Consider the following 15,625-nt stretch of genomic DNA (forward strand, 5'->3'; position numbering starts at 1 on the left):
TTTTCCACATGAAATTACTCACAAGCATTTCCCAACATCTCTAGGGCCTATATGGAAGTTCCAAAGAGAGAAGCACTTTGCATAATCCTTCAAAAACTTCTTCAGGGACCTTCAAGAGCCAAGGACTGAATAAAGCTGTTAAAATTAATGCTGGGTAAAAATTAAAACAAACAAACTACTTGTAAAATGAAAATGTATTGGTAGTTTTCCAAAGAGAAAAGATGATGTCTAAAGATATAATTCAATTTCGTTGGCTGGTTTCTAAAGCAAAATTCCTAAATTGATGGCATGGGTTTAAACTAACTGTGTCAGACAGTTTTTGGTAAGGTAGAAGGGAGAATGGGGTTTTAGTTATTTGTTTATGGGGAGGGAGACTTGTTTTGTGCTGTTCTTTGCTAATAACATTTACCTTTATGCCCTAGTCAAAATCCATTCACACATACACGTTTCACTAATCTCACTACCTTGGTTTGGAAACATCTCTATGTTTACTTTCAAGAGACGATAATTTTACAGGTGACTATATTCAGCTTCTCTGATTCTAACACATAAACAACAACTTATTTTTATAAGTTCTTTCTCTTGATTGAGCATTATTTTTTTTTCTCACATGCTCCCCATAATGTTAAAAATTACCTTCCTTGTTAATAAGATGGTATTTTTCTTTGCAGTAGTCCTTCTAGATTTTGCCTGATGGCAATATGTCCAAACCAGCTATCAGTGGAATATTTAGTATGAGGTAATGTAACCAGTCTTCTAAGTGCAAGCTCTATGGCTTTGCAGTGTGGCTGTGTCATAGAAAATCAGAGAAGCCAAGTAATTTAGTCCATAAAACATGACATTATTTTATGCCTCTATCTCAGACTCTGAGTATTTGTTTTAGACTTGTTTTGTTTCTTCAAAACTGTATGCTAATAAAAATGTGACTTTTGCTGCCTCGTTGAATATTTAACACTCCTTCATGAAATCAGTTCAGTCAACAGCAGATTTTATTTTAGGATCCAGGGAGAGAAAAATGGCAGCAATCTAATAATAGAAAGGCAAAACCCTCTAACAATATATATTTTTATTTCATTATCATATATTCTGCACCTTCCACAATTTCCAAGGCACTCACTGTCTATAGTAAACTTGTCTAGTCTAGACCTACTAGATTTGTTTGGTGATTTATCATTAAATAAAGCCACTTAACACTGCATAATAAAGCTTAATTAAACATGCCCTAGGATAATTATCTTTATGTATACTTACAGTCACCTATTAGAACAAATTATTTCAATCTTATAATACTAATCCTTTCAGACACCTTAATACTAATATTCTCCTCTAACTTTAACATTTCCTGGATTGATAATCAGCAACCTGGAACTATTGGCATTCATAAAATTAAGATATAGGCCTCTGACCAGCCTTCATAGTAAGACACTTACGTGGAACTTTTGACTACAATGTTTTGTTTTGTTATTGCCAACTGATCGGCCAAGTTAATTGTTTGCTTTCTGGGGTTTAGGATTATGTGGCTGAAGCACATTTTCCAAATGGCAATATAAGAAAGAACCATAATCAATGGAATTTTATACCCTGAATTTCTCTTATTTAAATATATTTAATCTATGATCTTAAGTGTGTTTGCTTAAAAAAAAATCCAGAAACTTCTGCCTTCCACTAACCTTATGGTAAACAATATAACTGCTCTTTTTTCTATAATTTGGTTTATAAGGCACCCCTTAGGCAACTGGAATTTTCAAATAATTGTGAATTTTCTCCACAGTGCCACTCTACTAAGATGGTCCTACATAGTCCACTGGTAAGAGATCTCCAGAAATTCAATTGCCTGCATTAAATAACAAATGGCATAAAATAAAAACTCTGTGCATCACCCCTGAGTTATTCACACGTCAGCAGGAAACTAAGTGAGAAGTCTAAATTCTGTGTCCTTTCCTATTTGCCCTCTTGTGTCATTTATGAAAGAACCCCTCATAAGGCAAAATAACATCAATAGTGATGATTTTACGCCTCATCTCTTAAATATTCACACCTCAGCAAGAAGCCAAATGAAGAGAGTGGCCTTTATGTCCTCTGTCTAGGTGCCCTTTCAGTAACATTTGAGGGATCCTTCCAAAAGACAAATAACAATCACAATAGCAAATTTATTTCAGAAGAGGGAAAGGCACAGTGAGAAAGGTATCTAACAGAAATTTCCATAGACGAGCTTTGCAATTATCTCTTGCTTTGCTACTCATTTTGGGAAACACCACCCCTCCAACAGCAAGAAAATCAGTTTAGAGTCCTCTGAACAAGCATCATTTCACTGGCTACTCAGAAAGATCTATTTTCTTCCAACAATATTTCATGATTACTTGTCTGGCCAAAATTCCACACCACCATCCCTTCACCTAAGATATCTCGGATATCCTAGTATTTCACCACTTCTACCAGCTTCCCTTTGTTACCATTTCCCACTATTTTCACTGCTACCCTAACATCTATTTCTCACGAAGGACACCCAGCCATCTCTAAACTTTTCAGAGAACAGGAAAATATTAGAGGATTAGGAATCAGGGCTTAGGAGACATTGGCTCTAATCAGAGAAGCACTAGAGTACATGAATTAAGAGTGAGGCTCAGAGAGGTTAAATACATTGATCCAATCCCAGCTTTACCACTTCCTAGCTATGTGACTGTGAGGTGATTATTTAACCAGCCAGGGCTTCTTTTTCTCATTGACAAAATGAGGATTATAAACAAAACCAAGGGAGTTATCAGGATTAACAAGGTAGTACATGAAAAGCATTTAGAACCATACTCAGTAGCCTAAGTGTTGAATTCATGTTAGCTATTATTATTAATCCCTATATACTTGCATTATGCTAATGGTAACAATCTTTCATGTTTCCATGTCCTTGTCTGAAAAATGAAAAGACTAGACTGAACTATCTCTGAGATTCCTTTTGGTCTTAAACTATCAAGGGCTTGAGTCTATGGGCACCTGAGTGGCTCAGTCAGTTGAGTGTCTGACTCTTTATTTCAGCTCAGGTCCTGATCTCAGGGTCATGAGATTGAGCCTCGTGTGGGGCTCTATGCTGTGCCTGGAGCCTGTTTGAGGTTCTCTCCCTCTCTCTGTCTCTCTCTGTCTCTCTCTCTCTCCCTCCGCCCCTCCTTTGCTCATGCTCTCTCTTTCTCTTTCTCTTTCTCTCTCTCTCCCTCTCTCTCAAAAAGAAAAAGAGCATGAGTCTAATACAATTTTTTTAACTCTAAGATTTTTTAAAATTTTTTTAAACGTTTATTTATTTTTGAGACAGAGAGAGACAGAGCATGAATGGGGGAGGGTCAGAGAGAGAGAGAGAGGGAGACACAGAATCCGAAGCAGGCTCCAGGCTTTGAGCTGTCAGCACAGAGTCCGAAGCGGGGCTCGAACTCACGAACCGTGAGATCATGACCTGAGCCGAAGTCGGAGGCTTAACCGACTGAGTCACCCAGGCGCCCCTTTAACTCTAAGATTTTAATAGCAATCTTCTCTTTAACTTGCATTGTGGACGAAAATGGAAGATCATAAAATAAACATATGGCATAGTCCCTGCCTTTAAGAACCATAAACTCTTTTGTTTTGAAGAGTAAAGGTAAGTTTCATTTTTCCCCTTCAGATATATTTTCTTTTCTTCCTGTATTACTTCATCAGATTTCCAGGGAAAGCTGACACAGTAAGAAAACTCATTTATAAAATAAATGTTATGGGGGCTCCTTGGTGGCTCAGTCTGTTGAGCATCCGACTCTTGATTTCAGCTCAGGTCATGATCCCAGGGTCCTGGGATTGAGCACTGCATGGGGCTCCTTGCTGAGCATGGAGCCTGCTTAAGATTCTCTCTCTCTCTCTCTCTCTCTCTGCCCCCCTCCCCATCTTGAATTTTCTCTCTCTTTCTAAAAACAATAAATAAATAAATAAATAAATAAATAAATAAATAGTGTGATATGTTACAACATAATATGAAGTCACATGAGTGTGCTAAGTTTACCAGCTAGATAATCTTGAAAATTGAATAAATAACACTTATGGGGAAAATATAATAAATTATATTTTCATTCACATTTGACTAATATTTACTGAGCATCTACTATGTGTGGGGCATAATAATAAATTAGAAAAGCTTCTAATGTGAACATTTCGAAAAGAGTACGGACAGAGGAAATGAATGGTGTGCCACCTCAGGACCAAGGGAAAACAGCCTGAGAGAAAGAGCAGTGTTACTTCAGAAGGAGACTCATCAATCCTTTATAACTAATGCTACTATTATTATTAACAACATCCTAAACCTCAAAAGAAATTTAAAGACATCTTGTTCCCTAAACTTACAAATTATCTAAGAGCATATGGGATAATTTACTTATCAAGAAGTCCTCATAAACTGAAAAACAATGAAACAGATATTCTCTAGCTAGGGTTTAGAAAATATGATAAGAAACATCTAAATGCAGAAATAAGTAAGATCTTGAAATCAAAAGTTGCTAAAATGTTCTGAGGACTAAATTCCCTCTCTATTTGAAGAAGAAAGAACATATTTAATTATTCTTTTTTTTTTTTAAGTTTATTTATTTATTTATTTTGAGAGAAAGGGCAGGGGGGAAAAAGGAGAGAGAATTCCAAGCAGGCTCCACACTGTCAGCACAGAGCCTGATGTGGGACTTGATCCCATGAACCATGAGATCGTGACCTGAGTGGAAATCAAGTCAGACACTTAACTGACTAAGCCACCCAGGTGCCCCTAAAATATTCTTTATGTAAAGACTCCTATGCACAAACTTCTTATTTCAAATACATTTCAAAAAAGCATTATGTAAATACAAGTTAATTGTTTTACTATAAAAACAATAAATAATAAATAAGGGTACTGGACTGGATTATCTCAAAGGGATCTTCTAATTCTAAACTTATATAAATTGCTTTATCTTGGCAATAATATATTAATATGACAATGCTGGTGCATTTTCAAATATTCTATTTCCTCCACAAAGGAAACTTTGGAAGACTCTACTCAAGACAGCAAATGAAGTGACTGCTGCTAAGAGAATATGAAAAAAAAATGTGACATATCTGTCCCTGATACAGACAAGAAAATTATTTCACACCTAAGCCAATCAAGCAAGCCTCCAGGATAAATTGTTCTTGAAAAAAATGCAGGATAAGGTTCTGTGTCTATGCGTGTCTGTGTGCATGAGTGTGTGTGTAAGGTATGATATTGGATAACCAGTTTGAGTGGGCTTTTTTAATGAAAATAAACACAGCTAACTAGACTGAATTCTATAAATACAAGCCTATTTTTATGTTTTTCCTATCAATTTTCCAAAATTCATCCTTGAATTTATCTTTGAAGAAGGTAGTTTTTGACTTCAGAGTCAATCATGCTTTTTGAAAAGCAGAAGCTTTTTAGCTGTCAAAAGAAACTGTCATTTTTTGTTCAGCAACCTACTATTCTTGATGTTGTATTACACACTGATAAAATACATAGGGAGGACTTAATTGCTTACTTCTTTTATGCTTTCCAAATATAACATGGAAATGAGATGTTGGTTGAATTTAGGCCATGTGGAGACTTATTTCACATATGGAGAAAAGGCAAAATAATTCAATATATTTTATGATAAAAGTGCACAGCGGCTAAACAAATAGAATGTTGGAGATCTACAGTTCAGTTCCAGCCCTGACGCCAGGGTCACTCATTCAGTCAACAAGTATTGATTAAACACCTGCTTTGTGTGTCTGCCTCTTTGGAGTCTATAGTCCCTGAGAGGTCAGAATAGGGGAAAGACAGTGACTAAATAAATCTATAATTATAAACTGTGACAAGTGAAATGAAGAAAGAGACTAGTATAATGAGAATGAATAACAGGAAGAGGGGCATTGATGGAGTAGTCAAAAAAACAGCCTTCCAGAACGGATGACACTTGACTGCAACTTGAAGTATAAGAATGGAAAACCCATGCAAATAGGGCAAGGAAAATAGCTCCGGGCAGAGGAAAATGCATGTGCAGAGGCCACAAAGCAAGATAAAGTTTGGCACGTTCAAAAAAACTGAAGAACAGTGTGAATCACATACCCTGCATAGAAAACAATGTCCTAGAATTAATAAATTATCCAGATCCTCAAGAAATAATCCACAGAAGCTATCTGCAGAGTTCAGTCAGATCTCGCTGGACTGTGATCACTTCCATGAGGTGCTTGGGGCAACATACTACATTGATTTTTGGCTAAGTCAAAATGAAAGTTAAAAAGTACAGAACGATTTCTATATGGATTCACAAAGGACTGTTCAAATAATCTGGATTTTTAAAAAATCATTCTCATCTCTTATATTGAATCCTCCAGGTTCATTCTTATTCAATTATGCATTAAGGTGTTGGCAGTACCCAGAGATACTTGAACTTTATCCTTTTCTTAGAATGAAATGACTTATTTCTCTAAGACAAATTCTGCCATGTGATAATGAGATACATGTGGCATTTCCCAATAATTATAGTAGTAATTTATATGTTCTTTGATGAAATGCTCTGATGACATATATACAACTTGCTAAAAATGTGTATAATTAAGTCTAATGTCTATGATAGCTGAGACCAACTCTAAAACTATGATAGCCATTCTCCAACCCAAAATGAAAGGAGCCTTCATTAACAAAAAGAAAGACCAGCATTTATTTTGTGAAGTTAAAGAGTGGATACAAGCAATAAAAAAAATCGGTTAACATGTATAAGGAAGAGAAGGGTCAGAGAGCTATAGTGAAGTAAAAATAGAGATTCTCCAAATTTCTGCTCCATAACTCTTGCCTCACTGACTAAAGTGTGTTGACCAAAACAATTTGGATGGAAAACAGGAACATCCTGCCAGCTCCCAGATGCTCTATCATCATTTGTGCACAGCGAATGACCATGGCTATAGAATACAAGGTCTATAGCTAGGTTGTTTGTTTGTTTTTATTCAGGGCTTCTTCAAGCTTAAACCCTTGAAAAATCAGAAGCAGCATTAAAGAGGGTCATCTTTGTTTTGGCAAGTAGGAGCATCAAACTGAATGGCCTATATGTGCCAATAGAGTCTGGGTCACATCTTTTGTGATGGAGTGAAGGAATGAACGGAGGATACTGGCAAGTCAAGAAAACACATAATAACAAAACAAAAACATTGGTCAAAGAAGCTGACATAAAATAAGTAGATTTGAATATTCAAGAAACATCATTTAAGAACAAATAACTTAAGTCTCCAACTTTTTGAACAGTAAATTTACTCACTTTTAACAAGCGAGACAAATTATTTATTACTACTAAAGAAAGAATATCCTTTACTCATATTCATTATACACTAACCCATATAAAAAATTAAGGAAAGAACAAGAGGCCATGTAAATTATTACCTGCTGAATCTCCCTTAGGGTATTTGATTTCTAATTAGAATACTAAAAACCACACCCATTAGAACCTCAACTCCACATGAAAACATTAAATTGTAAAATGTTAAAAAAACAAAAAACAAACAAACAAACATAAATAAACAAACAGGCCCCTGAGTGGATCCGTCAGTTCAGGATCTGACTCTTGATTTCAGCTTAGGTCATGATCTCAAGGCTCGTGAATTTGAGTTCAACACTGGGCTCTGTGCTGACAATGTAAAGCCTGCTTGGGATTCTGTGTCTATCTGTGTGTGTGTGTGTCTCTCTCTCTTTCTCTCTCTCTCTCTTACTCTCTCTCTCTCTCTCTTTCTCTCTCTCTCTCTCTCTGCCTCTCCCCTGCTCTCTCTCACTCTCTTTCACTCTCTGTCTCTCCCTCTCAAAAAAATAAACTTTTTAAAAATAAAATAAAAAAACAAAACAATAAAGTTAATAAAATATCATAAAAAATAATGATGCAACAATGCCTTCTCTTAATATTTATTTTTCCTATAATAATCTATTCTTCCTGTAAATCACTACATAAAATCTACCACTCTGATTTTCTCATATCTCAGCTAAAGGAGGAATGACTAATGCACTGGAAATCTAGGAATATGAAGAAATGTTATCATTTACAGTAATTACTGATTAAGTAAACAGAAAGTTACATTTCAACATTGATATTAACTTGTTTATTCATTTAAAATTGGTTATGTCTTTAATGGAAGGCATTTCGGGTAGCTTTGTGAATTACATGATTTCTCAAAGGTGATACATATTTATCACCTACAAGGCTTCTTTTTTCTGGGTTTTCCATTAAAAACACATTGGGATAAAGGCTTTTTTTGTTTGTTTGTTTAATGGTACTGGTCTCTCTATAGAAGTAATGTTTACTATTTATGAAAAGAGCATTTTTCTCCAAACTATTTCTTGTTGACATCACAGGTCAACATCTGAAGGATAAATACTGAGTCTTTTTTTTAATATAACTTACTGTCACATTGGTTTCCATACAACACCCAGTGCTCATCCCAACAAGTGCCCTCCTCCCTGCCCATCACCCACTTTCCCCTCTCCCCCACCCCCCATCTACCCTTAGTTTGTTCTCAGTCCTTAAGAGTCTCTTATGGTTTGCCTCCTTCCCTCTCTGTCATTTTTCCCCTTCCCCTCCCCCATGGTCTTCTATTAAAAATACTGAGACTGTTTACTCAACTCCTGCTTTATTACCACAGTCTTCATCTATCTGGTCTTTCCATTATTGCTCTTTAAAGAGATAATTTGTAAGAGATGCTTTGAAATAAGGTTAGAGTTTTGTTCTCTCCCCAAACTAAGCCATGTGTCCCCATATGTTAAACACAGACTTTTCTCCGTCTCAGAGCCCATTGTTTTCCGTCCATCCTTCAACACTCCTGACCATGTCCACTGCATTATTCCTGTATGTGTTCACACAGGCAGAAGGCAGAGGCCAGAGAGACAGGATGGAACAGCATTTAATATTGAGATTTTATTATTTTCTTTAAATTTTTTAAAATTACGTTTCTTTATTTTTGAGAGGCAGAGACAGACAGAGCATGAGTGGGGGAGGGGCAGAGAGAGAGAGACACACACATACAGAATCCAAAACAGGCTCCAGGCTCTGAGCTGTCAGCCCAGAGCCTGACGGGGGCTCAAACCCATGAACCGCGAGATCATGACCTGAACCGAAGTCGGACACTCAACTGACTGAGCCACCCGGGCACCCCAATATTGAGATTTTAGAGGTATATTTTCAGAAATAACAAAGAAAGTATTGTTACTGACATAGGAATGTACCTATAAGGAATCATAATGCAATAGTTTTAAATGCTAGAATCTGTTTTGGTGAGATGGAACCTGCATTTTGGCCAACAAAGGTAGCATGGGTATAAATGGGGTATAATATTATGGATAAACTTCAAATGAAACATTAACAGTAATTTCTTCTAAGTGCAAATAACAGAAACAAATTCTCATTCGAGTTTGCACTGGGAAAACTGAAAAGAAAGATTAATTTTACCTGAAATGGTCAGGGAGAGAGCCATGTTCTAGGTGAACATAGCCAACAGCAAAGGTGATCTGCCTGGTATCCAACTCCCCTTTCTTCCCTGCTGGAGAGCCCTGATTTTGTCCGGTATCTACCCTTTCCTATTATCCCTCCAAAGTAAATCCTGTTAATCCAAGACACTCATATTAATCCCATTCCCTTTTCCAGAAGTTGGTTTGGTCAGGGCATGTGGCCCAATCCTGGCAAATGAGCTGTGAGGAGACAGAGGTCGGCAAGAGCTTAGAGGGAAGATTTCCCCACTCTGGAAAACAGACACATGGGAAAAGATGTATCTTTTTCAGCAGGACATTGTGACTGGTGGTGATGTTATCTTGCAACCACAAAATAAATTAGCCTGATGTCAAAACTGATACACTGAGAATAACAGACTTTTAAAATGGCAAAAACCTAGGTTCTCAGTGATGTCAATAAGATTTGAATTAACCAACCCTGGAAATATTAGGCCCCATAATATATTTTCTTATTAATTCATGTGAGTTAGGAATTTCCTGTTACTTGCAGTTGAAGGATGAGTATGAATTTGATACATGGAAGGGGAGGAGCCACACAGGTATAAGAAACAAGATGCATAAAGTAAAAAAAAAAGTGAGAAAGAACACCTCTGTGTGATAAAACTGGATGAATAAGTACATTTTTATTTTTTTACTTTTTAAGGCACTTACTGGCTCTGTGATGCCTTATCCCCTCCTCAAATAACATAGTTTTTCTCAGAAAATCTCTAGTGTTTAGGGTGTCACAGAGTTTAGCAAACTCACACACATGTGCATGTATACACATATACATGTGCACGTGCACACACACACACACACTGTGTTAATTAAGATTTTGGTAACATTGCAGGGTCTTCAGGAAAATAAGAATAATAGTTGCTCATTTCTAAAGAAAGGTGATTTTGTCTTAGAGAAACAACTGTAACACGTTTTTATGATTATGACAAGTGCAGTCAGAAGGTAGAATATGGGGTTCTCATTTCTTCCTTTTTTTTTTTATTTTACCCCATTGTTTTACTTGGCACTACCCCGAGAAGCACTGGAATTCATTTTAGTGACTTTATAGTATTAAAAAATATCTTCAAATAGCCTGCAGCTGACTGAACACTATGGGTATGGTACCTGTTTTAATGAAAACAGGGATGTATCAGGCCTGCAGTTCATCTCTCCATGGAGGAGATTTTCAGCCTCCTTTGCTCTTTTGCTCATCCTTGAAGTATCACATTTTAAAACACAGGGAGGAGGTTGATGTGCCAAGCCAAATTTTTTCTCTTGAAATGCACATCATGTGTAGCATTTCAAAGGTCATTCTCCAGACTTTGTGCTTTTAAATTACAACAACAGGAAAATGAAATGAAAGCATCTAGCCTGTCAAAACCTTAGTAGCATAACAAGCTTTTTTTTTTTTCAGAATGTACAGAAAGCTTTATTCAAGAAGGTATTTTTGAGTTTCCACTATTTGCCCAGTGGCTATCATAGTGCCTGGCACAAAGGAGGCATGCAATAAATATTATCTGAATGAATGAATAAATGAAGATTACAAAAATGAAATGGAAACAATTCCTTACTACAAAGAGATTACAGTCTAATAAGGGAGACATAGACAGATATAATTATTAGGCAAGGTGATGAATTCCATAAAGGGAATACAATGTGCTAAGAAACCTATAAAGAAGTAATTAAATACACATAGCTAAGACAAAGAAAGCCTTACTCATAAAGGCAATAATGGAAATATAGTGCTAGAACAGGATTAAAATTAAGGATAGGTCATGTTCCTAATGTGGTAAAATAGAAAAATGGGTGCAGTAACTATAGTTTTTATCTTCTAAGCACCTTTTCCCCTTTCTTTTTGTAACAAACCCCACCTCCATCCTGCGTGACCATGGTGTCAGCACATTAAACAGACTGGGTCAATCATGCTTCCCATCAACTTGGGCACAGTAGTTTAGACAGGGATGAGGAGATGTCCAAAGTTGGGGGGATCAAAACCCTTCTCTAGGGCTTTTCTACATGGAGCTCGCAGAGTAGTGCCCTTTGTCATTTGATTGAAAAGTTCTTCATATATAAGCCTTGAGGTGCCAAAGAGCACGACTCTCTCCCATGAAGAGGCGCATCTATAGTAGAAGAAAATAAATACCAAATGCAGAGAAATGGAAGAAGTATTATAGAAGCGTTTAGGTTCCTGATTTCATACACTTGCAGCTTCATCCTTGCTCTTCACAATTACTTGAGCTAGTAAAGTCCCTTTTTAAGATACTTTGTGTTAGAGTTCTGATTGTTGAAACTGAAACAACAATAACACATAGAGATTATAGGAGGGCCTCAAGCCTTTGGCTGTGTCTGACCATTTCCCCCATAATTAACGCTGGATGGCATTTAAGCTTTACATGTTCAAGCCAGCTGTCAAAAAGGGCGAAGGCTTATGTATATACAAGTTAATACATATGCACTATCAACACATATGCACTTAACAATACAGCCTCAAAATACATTATGCAACAACTGATATAATTGTACGAATGGATAATAAATCAGTAACAAAGAGGAAAGCTATTAGAGAAAAGACGCATATTAGGGACAACAGGAGAGTAATTAGATCTACAACAGAATCATCAGCCATGAAAGAGACCAAACAACAACGTAATAGCATCTTCAAAATCCTGAGGGAATATATGTAGAAATAAAGATAAAATACTGACATTTTCAGATCCATGCTGATTAACAGAATATAAAGCAAACCATCCATAAATAAAATAAGTACTTGAGGATATACTTTATCTGAAAGAAAAGTAAACACAGAAGAAAGATGTGGTTCACAAGAAATAACCACAGAAATCTATTTTTTGAGTATTACTATACCTAATTATTAATGACTACCAAAAAAGTAACTTACTTTATGTGTTTAAAAATTAAAAACTAAATTCTAGACAACAAAAACTAGAGAGAAACATGAGAAGGATGCTAATCAAATTTTTTTAATAGAATTTATTGTCAAATTGGTTTCCATATGACACCTAGTGCTCATCCCAACAGATGCCCTCCTCAATGCTCATCACCCACTTTCCCCTCTTCCCTACCTCCCATCAACCTTCAGTTTGTTCTCAGTATTTAAGAGTCTCTTATGGTTTGCCTCCCTCCCTCTCTGTAACTTTTTTTTTCCTCTTCCCCTCCCCCATGGTCTTGTTAAGTTTCTCAGGATCCACATATGAGTGAAAACCTATGATATATGATATTTGTCTTTCTCTACCTGACTTATTTCAGTTAGCATAATACCCTCCAGTTCCATCCACATTGCTGCATATGGCCAGATTTTATTCTTTCTCATTTCCAAGTAATATTCCATAGTATATATAAACCACATCTTCTTTATCCACTTGTCAGTTGATGGACATTTAGGCTCCTTCCATAATTTGGCTATTGTTGCAAGTGCTGGTATAAACATTGAGGTACAAGTGCCCTTATGCATCAGCACTCCTGTATCCCTTGGGTAAATTTCTAGCAGTGCTATTGCTGTGTTGTAGGGTAGATCTATTTTTAATTTTTTGAGGTACCTCCACATTGTTTTCTAGAGTGGCTGCACCAGTTTGCATTCTAATCAATGGGTATATAAAACAGCTAAGGTTTTTGTGATGTGTGGGCAGTTGGATAAGAATTCAATCTAACTTTAAAGCTGTTAGAAAAAAACATAATTATCTACAAATCAAGACTTCTATTTCTGACAATGTGTTGGAATGAATAACCTGAAACTATGCCATTCGTTCATTCCTTCAGCAAATGTTTCTTTTTTTAAAGTTTATGTATTTTTGAGAGAGACAGGGCACAAGCCAGGGAGGGGAAGAAAGAGAGAGGGAGACACAGAATCCAAAGCAGGCTCTAGGCTCTGAGCTGCCAGATCCCGATGCAGGGCTCAAACCCACGAGCCACGGGTTCATGACCAGAGCTGAAGTTGGACGCTTAATCAACAGAGCCACCCAGGTGCCCCTCAACAAATGTTTCTTAAAACCTAGTTTCTAGCCCATGGTTTCCAATAGGTCAGATGTAATGGAACACTACACTGCACATGCTCAGCGTCAGCTTTCTCTTTTCCAAACATCTAGTCTTACATACAATTCATCTATGTTTTTCTATGCAAAGGGATTAAAGTCAGACATGGTCAGTGGTAGAAAGAACATACTATTATCAAATCATATTCTTTAAATCAGCAGGCATGTCAATTTTCTATGAAATGAATTTAATCTAGTTACAAATATGGATTATTTTCAGGATGAGAGAACTCATTCATAGTTCAGCAAATATACTTCCTCTCTCAAATGACAAAATTATATGCAGTACTTTGCAAGTCAAATCTTCACTATTAGCAAATAAAATCAAACAGGTTTGCCTAGTGTTTTACATATTTGTCAATACATCTTATACACTCAACTGAGACACAGGAAATTTCAGCTAGAGGTAGGTAGCTTTTTGCTGTTCAACCTCTCTTTCTCCTTAAATGATGATGGGAATATTTTTCAATACGTTTTCAGTTCATGTGAACATACTTAGCCCTTTGTCAAATGAATAGACTTAGCCAATGTAAATATGCTTAAAAAATTATTATCCACTATAGAAGGTAATAGCTAGCTACTCACAAAACCATTGCAACCTTCCTCCTGGGTATACTATACTACACTTTCCAAGCTCCCTTGCAGTTAGATGTGTACATGTGGCTTAGTTCTGCCTAATGCAATGTTAACAGAAGTGATAGCTACACTACTAGGTCCTACCATATAACCTTCTCATCCACTATCTGGCTGTCAATATCCAAGTGATCTTGGAAGCCACCTGTTAAAAGTGGCAAACCAATGAATGCCACAATGTTCAAATGGCTGAGTAGAGCACAGTCCCTTTAATCCTGATTTCCTCCACCCCCAACACACAAATATACCATGTGGACCCACCTTGCTATTAGGGGAGCAAGAAATAAACTTCTACTATGTTAAACCATGACAATTCCAAGGTTTATTTGGCACAACAATTAGTCTCTTTTAATTAATACAGAAAATCATTCCCTAAAATGGGGTGTTGCTATTCATTCCCTAAAATGGGGTGTTGCTATAAGAAAAACTAAAATATATGCCATTGGCTTTGTGGCCAGGAAGTGGATAACAAAGAATTAATATCAGAGGCTGGAAAGATAGAGGTCTGTGGTATACAGCAGCAAAACATTTGGTAAAACTACAAAAACCTAAAGATAGATCGTGTGCCCACTGACCTCATGGCTCTTCCCAGCCAGAGATTACACTTCCCAGTCCCCCTTGCAATTAAGTAGGGTCATGTGGCCAGCTCTCACCATAATAGGAACAGAAGTGATCTTTGACATCACTATTTCCCTCTTTATATCCTTTCTATCAGCATAATCTTGGAAACCCTATGTTTAAGATGGAGGCTCCACCAAATGGAAGGCACCTAGGTGCCTGAGTCACTGCTTGGAAAACAGCCAACTCCACCAATTAGAAGTATGGGGTTTTAAAAAATTTTATATGAAAGAAAAACAAACATCTATCACATTAGAAAGATAACATACTTTTAGACTTTTTATGACAGCAGATACCTTAACTGATAAAACAATCTGAAGCTCACATGTCAAAATGAACCAAATCATTTATGCCCATCAACACAATTATTGTTACAGTCAAGAAAATTACTTTGGTAAAAGAACCCTGAAAACATCAAATCAATAAGCATTTCCTTTCAAAGTCAGTATGTTAGGTACAAAGTTAAAAGAACAGGTAAGAGGTTCTGAGAACATAGTCTTGAATGCCAGCTCTACCATTTACTAATTGTAGAGCCTTGAATAAATAGATTTACCATCTTGAAGCCTTCTTGTTCACATATATAAATGAAGAGAATCTACCCTACTTTGTAGAGTTGTTACGACAATATAACATATACAACATGCTTAGGGCATTGAGTAAAGTGCTCAATGATTCTCTTTCCTCATCCAATACTAAGTTCAGGGTATTAAGTGAACCTTAGAAAATTAGTAGTTTGTATTGGAATATAAGGTAACTCTTGAGAAAATTTAATTTATTAAAAGGCTCCAATCACTGGCCCTGGTGGACGTTAGAAAACACAATACAAGTACAGAATAATAGG

At 36.5% G+C, this 15,625-nt stretch overlaps 1 protein-coding gene across 7 annotated transcripts in view; it reads right to left on the minus strand.

The window, feature by feature from the left end:
- SLC44A5 (solute carrier family 44 member 5) overlaps positions 1 to 15,625 on the minus strand; it is a 380,599-nt gene that overhangs the window by 253,106 nt on the left and 111,868 nt on the right. The gene's annotated exons all lie outside the window — the stretch shown is intronic.

The sequence above is a fragment of the Herpailurus yagouaroundi genome, unplaced genomic scaffold (assembly GCF_014898765.1).
Source record: "Herpailurus yagouaroundi ecotype Mexico unplaced genomic scaffold, PumYag 77, whole genome shotgun sequence".
NCBI lineage: Eukaryota > Metazoa > Chordata > Mammalia > Carnivora > Felidae > Herpailurus > Herpailurus yagouaroundi.